This window comes from Euleptes europaea, chromosome 4 (genome assembly GCF_029931775.1).
Source record: "Euleptes europaea isolate rEulEur1 chromosome 4, rEulEur1.hap1, whole genome shotgun sequence".
NCBI lineage: Eukaryota > Metazoa > Chordata > Lepidosauria > Squamata > Sphaerodactylidae > Euleptes > Euleptes europaea.
The window spans coordinates 7,445,946-7,451,945 of NC_079315.1; positions in this window are offsets into that span (position 1 = coordinate 7,445,946).

The following is a 6,000-nucleotide window of genomic DNA, read 5'->3' on the forward strand; positions in this document are numbered from 1 at the left end:
TTTGGTTGTATTTTTATGATGCTGTTTTTAATTGTGAGCTGCTTTGGTGGCTGTGATCGGGCAGAAAGGCGGGATATAAATGTTGTAGTGACAAATGTAATTTGATCTGATTTAGAAATATTATCAATTTTGTAAGAGAATCTGAATCAGGGGAAACAATGTGCAAAGGGCCCCGTGGGCAAATCGTATTCATTACTGCCGAATGTACTAAATGTATGATTTACTCACTGATATCTAGGTTGTTGTTTGATGTTTGTAAAGAAAATGGGAGATCTGGGAAACATCAGGCAAAGTAAAGGGTGCAAATTGATTTGAGTAAAATCGGGCCTGGTGCCAATTGTTAGGAGACAGCTTCTGGTGGACCGGGTTCGATTCCCCACTCCTCCACATGACGCCTGCTGGGTGTCCTTGGGCTAGTCACAGTTCTCTCTGAACTTTCTCAGCCCCACCAACCTCACAAGGTGTCTGTTGTAGGGAAGGGAAGGTGATTGTAAGCCAGTTTGATTCTTCCTTAAGTGGAAGAAAAAGAAGAAGAAGAGAAGAAGAGTTGGTTTTTATATGCTGACTTTCTCTGCCACTTAAGGGAGAATCAAACCGGCTTACAATCACCTTCCTTTCCCCTCCCCATAACAGACACCTTGTGAGGTAGGTGAGGCTGAGAGAGCTGTAAGAGAGCTGTGACTAGTCCAAGGTCACCCAGCTGGCTTTGTGTGGAGCAGTGGGGAAACCAACCCAGTTCACCAGATTAGCCTTCACCGCACATCTGGAGCAGTGGGGAATCAAACCCGGTTCTCCAGATCAGAGTCCATCTCTCCAAACCACCGTTCTTAACCACTACAGCACGCTAGTGGAGAAGGGCTGCATATAAAAACCAATTCTTCTCCTTCTCCTTCAATCTGAGCCACCATCAAAAGAGATTTTTCTAGCCAGTGATGCACTGGTTAGAGTGTAGGTTTCCAACCTCCAGGTAGTAGCTGGAGATCTCCTGCTATTACAACTGATCTCCAGCCGATAGAGATCAGATCACCTGGAGAAAATGGCTGCTTTGGCAATTGGACTCTATGACATTGAATTCCCTCCCCAAACAACCCCCTCCTCAGGCTCTGCCCCCAAAAAACCTCCCGCTGATGGCCAATATTTATATGAATGCATTTGAAACTGATTCTTTTTGCTCCCATCAGATCTTTCAGGACCATGTTATTCTTTATTTTAGATACATTGATGATTTGTTTTGCATATTAGATAATGCTTCCATCTATGATTCTTTTGTAAGTTGGGTAAATTCCCTTAATTCCAACCTACAGTTTACAGGACAAATGAACAGACATTCCATTTCATTTCTAGACGTGGAGGTCTTTAGGACCCCGGATCATCGGATAGCAGTAAGACCTTACAGAAAGCCTACTGATGTGGGAGCAGGATTACATTTCTCTTCGAATCATCCATTACATTTAAAACAGAACTTACCTTTCAGTCAATTGCTTAGACTAAAGAGAAATTCTACTTTTGAATGTGACTTCACTGATGCAGCACGGAGTCTCAATAAAAATCTATTAAGAAGAGGATATGCTCCTTCTATCATTGCTCATGCCATGTCTAAGGTGGCACTTAAAGATAGAGGAACCCTGCTCCACCCTCAGTCTGACACGGAACCAAAACCCTTTCGGGTTTATTCCTCTCTTGAATACAACCATCTCACTCATGAAATTCAAAAAATCATCCGCCGGCACTGGCACATATTATATAATATCCCAGGCTGCTCCGATTTTCCAATTTTTGGTCTCAGGAAAACTCAATCTCTGCGCAATGTCCTGGTAAGATCAGACAGACTACCTAGACATGAAGGAGTTAAAGCCCCTGGACATCGCAAATGCGGCTCATGCACATTTTGCCCGCAGAGCTTACCTATCAAGGAAGTGAGTGCAACAGGAACAAATTTAAAATATACTCTACGACAATTTACTAATTGTCTGTCCAAAAATGTAATTTATGCGGTTATCTGCCCCTGTTTTTTGATTTACATCGGGTCGACATGCCGCCAATTAAACTTACATATCGGAGAGCATAAAACAAGGATACGCTCTAGGACCATGGAGGCACCACTTACTGCTCACTTCCTTCAGAAGGGTCACTCCGACACAGATTTACGCTTTTTTGCACTTTGGCAATACAAACCACGTAGGTTTCAACAAGAGGATGTTGCTAAAATTCTTCACAGACGCGAAATGCAATTTATATATTTATTCAAAACCCTCTCTCCTGCAGGTCTCAATAACGAATTAGATCTGAGCAGTTATTTATGAAACACAGGTAGTACCACTTTAAGAGACTTGTGTGTGTTTTTCCCTCTCCGCATAGGTCTTTAATGTGTTTCAGCTGGGTTTTCCTATAACCAGGTTTGTCTACCCTATTGTTATCACCAGCCTTGATTTGAAAAAGAGCCCGTGTGGCTGCTGGTCATTGGTATGTATGGATTTTATAAGGTTATGTTATAAGTACTCATTAGTACTAGCATTGTATTGGGTTCTGTTGGATATATTTATTTTATTACAGAGGTCGTTGTACCCTCATGAAATTTGAAGAAAAGCCCGTGTGGCTGGTGATCATTGAGGTCGTTGTACCCTTTGAAATTTGAACCAATCAACTGAAGAAGCTGTCTCCTGGCGAAACGCACACAAAATCCGGAGGTGTCGTTTTGGATTTGTTTTGGATTATTTATTTCACCGGAACCTTCTTGTCTTTGGTTGGAGACAGTCTCATTTGGACTCGGCTTTGGACTTTGGTTTGGACTGTGAATTTCCTTCATTTAGGACATCAGTCCTCTTTCTTTACGTAGAGACTTTGTTTTCTATTGGTGGGGCAACCAATTATTGATTATTATTTCTTGTATATATGACAGTACGTTCTTATTATTTGTATTTGCACAGAGAGTTCACCCATATTGATTGTGTTTGAAGTATAAATTTAAGTGTGATACTAGAGTGATTTTTGAGCTGGTGCTGTATTTCCTTCAACTAGTGTTTATTCAGCACACGTAGCAAACTATTTAGATTTAACTACCTGGCAGTTGGCAACCCTACTGGCAACCCTATTAGAGTGTCAGACTAGGACCTGGAAGTCTGAGTCCCTTCTCTGCTGGAGGATGACCTTGAGCCGGCCACGCACTCTCGGCCTACCCAACTTCACGGGGTTGTTGTGAGAACAAAATGGAGGAGAAGAGTACAACGTCAGCCACTTTAGGTCCTCATTGCGGAGAAAGGCAGGGGATAAATGGAGTAAAAGAAAATAAAAATGATAAAAACTTTTTTGCCATTGCGTTGGTTGCATTTGGAATTCTCCCTGCATAGATTAGAACAGGCTGTGATTTAAAGTACTTGGGAAACATTGATCTCATTTTAGGAGAAACTTTGAAAAAGAAAGAAAGAAAATGAATTCTTTCTCTCTGCTAAATGAACCATTGATCAGTTCCAGCCAGATGTCAAATGCTGAGTAAAAAAGCCATTAAAAGAACTCTAGAAATCATACATCAAAATGTTCATATACAATCCTTCTATTCCTTACATTTAGCGAACGGTTTTTGAACTAACTTCCCACTAAGCAGCGAACGTCTTAGGTGTGGAAGATCCCCAGTCGTAATTGTTAAGCATAAGAAGATTGTTTCTCAAAGAACTGGAAACTTTATTATGAATACATTGTTAAATGATTTAACCAAGTAGAAAGCTATAATCTGAGATGATTTTATTTTCTCTCTTTTTTTGGTAACCAGTAATCAATGCTAGTTTAGTGTTATATAGAATAATTACACATTAATGAGACAACTAAATAAGGTTATAATGCATGAAAGTATTTCATCATCTTCAATTTAATTTTTTTTAAATCTGCTTTTTAAATTCCATATAAACTAACTTTTGATATTAGTAAACTGAGTTTAATTCTATTAACTACTCACTCATATGAAAGTATAATGTTTTAGAAAAGTAAAATATATAGATAAATATGTAGCAGGTCAATGTAGTTTTAACCAACCAATGTTATGTTGGGTAAGCATTTAATAGATTTATATCAGTTCAGGTTAGAAGGGTTAGAAACCAGTTCCAGTTATTCACAGACAGTAACTTGTCCTAGAGATGTATTGTTAAAAATATTTTTAATTAAGATTTTAAACAATACAGAAACTTGACATACATATACACATGCCCATTCACATACAAATAGAGCTCCTTCCAGATAAATCCATTAACAATTCTGAGTATCATAGCAGTTGTTCTATACACTAACTAGTATACATAATAATAGCAAACTATTCTGTTCTAATACATATAAGCCTTCTAGTTTGTTTTTTAAACTGCCAATCTTCTAGTTTAAACTTTAATATTATTATGTTATAAGCCATATCTGTTATTCCTGATTTGCTCTAATGTATCCTAATTCTACTATATATTTTAAACTCTCAAATTAGCACAGTCAAAATAGCACTTCCATTTCAACAGGAATTCATCATATGTAATATGAAACAAAGCATACTGGTTAATTTGGCCGTCACCGCATAGTCCTAGAGATGCATTGATAGGCAGAATTGTTATGTCGTGTGGCTTGTATGCTTTTTGTTGTACGCTGTTGTATGTTTTATAGTATGTTGGGGGGAAAATTTAATAAAAAAAGAGGGTTGTTTCTCATAAAAGTGGCAAATCGGAAGGGATCATTTCTCCCCCCGAAAATCCAGTTTTAGTGGCATCTAACGCAAGATGATTGTTGACGGTGTCAGACCGGCCTCGCTGATTTTTTAAAATGTGTGTCGGATGTCTGCTTATACCGAAAAACTGAAGGTTTAGACAAATCAGCGAAGTAACCGGCCGCACAATTCCATCTGACACAAAGACAGTTTTATTACCCTGGTTGAAGGCAGTTATTGACAATAACTATGTAGAACTTGCGGAGAATCTACTTACAGCAGCAAAAAATGTGTGTGGCTTCTTATTGGGGGGGAAAAAAACCACACACCCTGAGGTCACGTCGACAGAACATTTTAGATGGATGTTTTAGATCAACGGAACGTTTTGGACGAATTTGGACTCTTGCATCCATGTCATGTCAAAGTTAATTTATTTTGCGTTCGGGGTTCACAGACAAACATGTTTATGCAGGCAGGTAGGGTCTGTAACGTATCGGAACGATAAATTCCAAGATAATGTCCATTCTTGCATGCTTTTTCGATGTTATAATGACGGTTTATCTTTCCTTAAACATTACTATTACTAATAATAATAACAAAGAAACAGCCTAGGGAAGAGACAAACTGAAGTACAAAATATTGCTACAATAAATCGAACGTTCACAGAGGGACATATATATTGGGATAGATTTAAAAAACAAACACACTGTGAGTGGGGGAAAATAACCTCTGGTGTCGTTCCATAAATGCTCATTCAAGGGTTTGTGCTATACTATAATAGATAGGCTCCATAGGAGGCTAGGGTTGCCAGGTCCCCCTTCACCACCGGCGGGAGGTTTTTGGGGTGGAGCCTGAGGAGGGCGGGGTTTGGGGAGGGGAGGGACTTCAATACCATAGAGTCCAATGGCCAAAGCGGCCATTTTCTCCAGGTGAACTGATCTCTATCGGCTGGAGATCAGTTTTAATAGCGGGGGATCTCCAGCTAGTAGCTGGAGGTTGGCAACCCTACAGGAGGCTTCTGCTTGTACAAGAGATTGAGCAGGTTTTGGATTTAGTTTCATTTTTCTTATGCTGTACTGGAGCACAAAGATATAAAAAATGCTTTGATGATCTGAAGAGATGCTATGTTTGTGAAAGCGCACCTCTGTATCGGTCACTTTTAGAACACCAGGTTCCCCTCGCAAGGGAAATCAATGCACGGACGATTCCCATGTGCAGAGCTGATGCGGGGAAAAAATGAGGGGAGCCTCAAAGGTTGAGCTGGAAACTATAACTTCTCAGAAAATAATTATATTTATTAAGTGTACACAACAGACATGATAGAAACA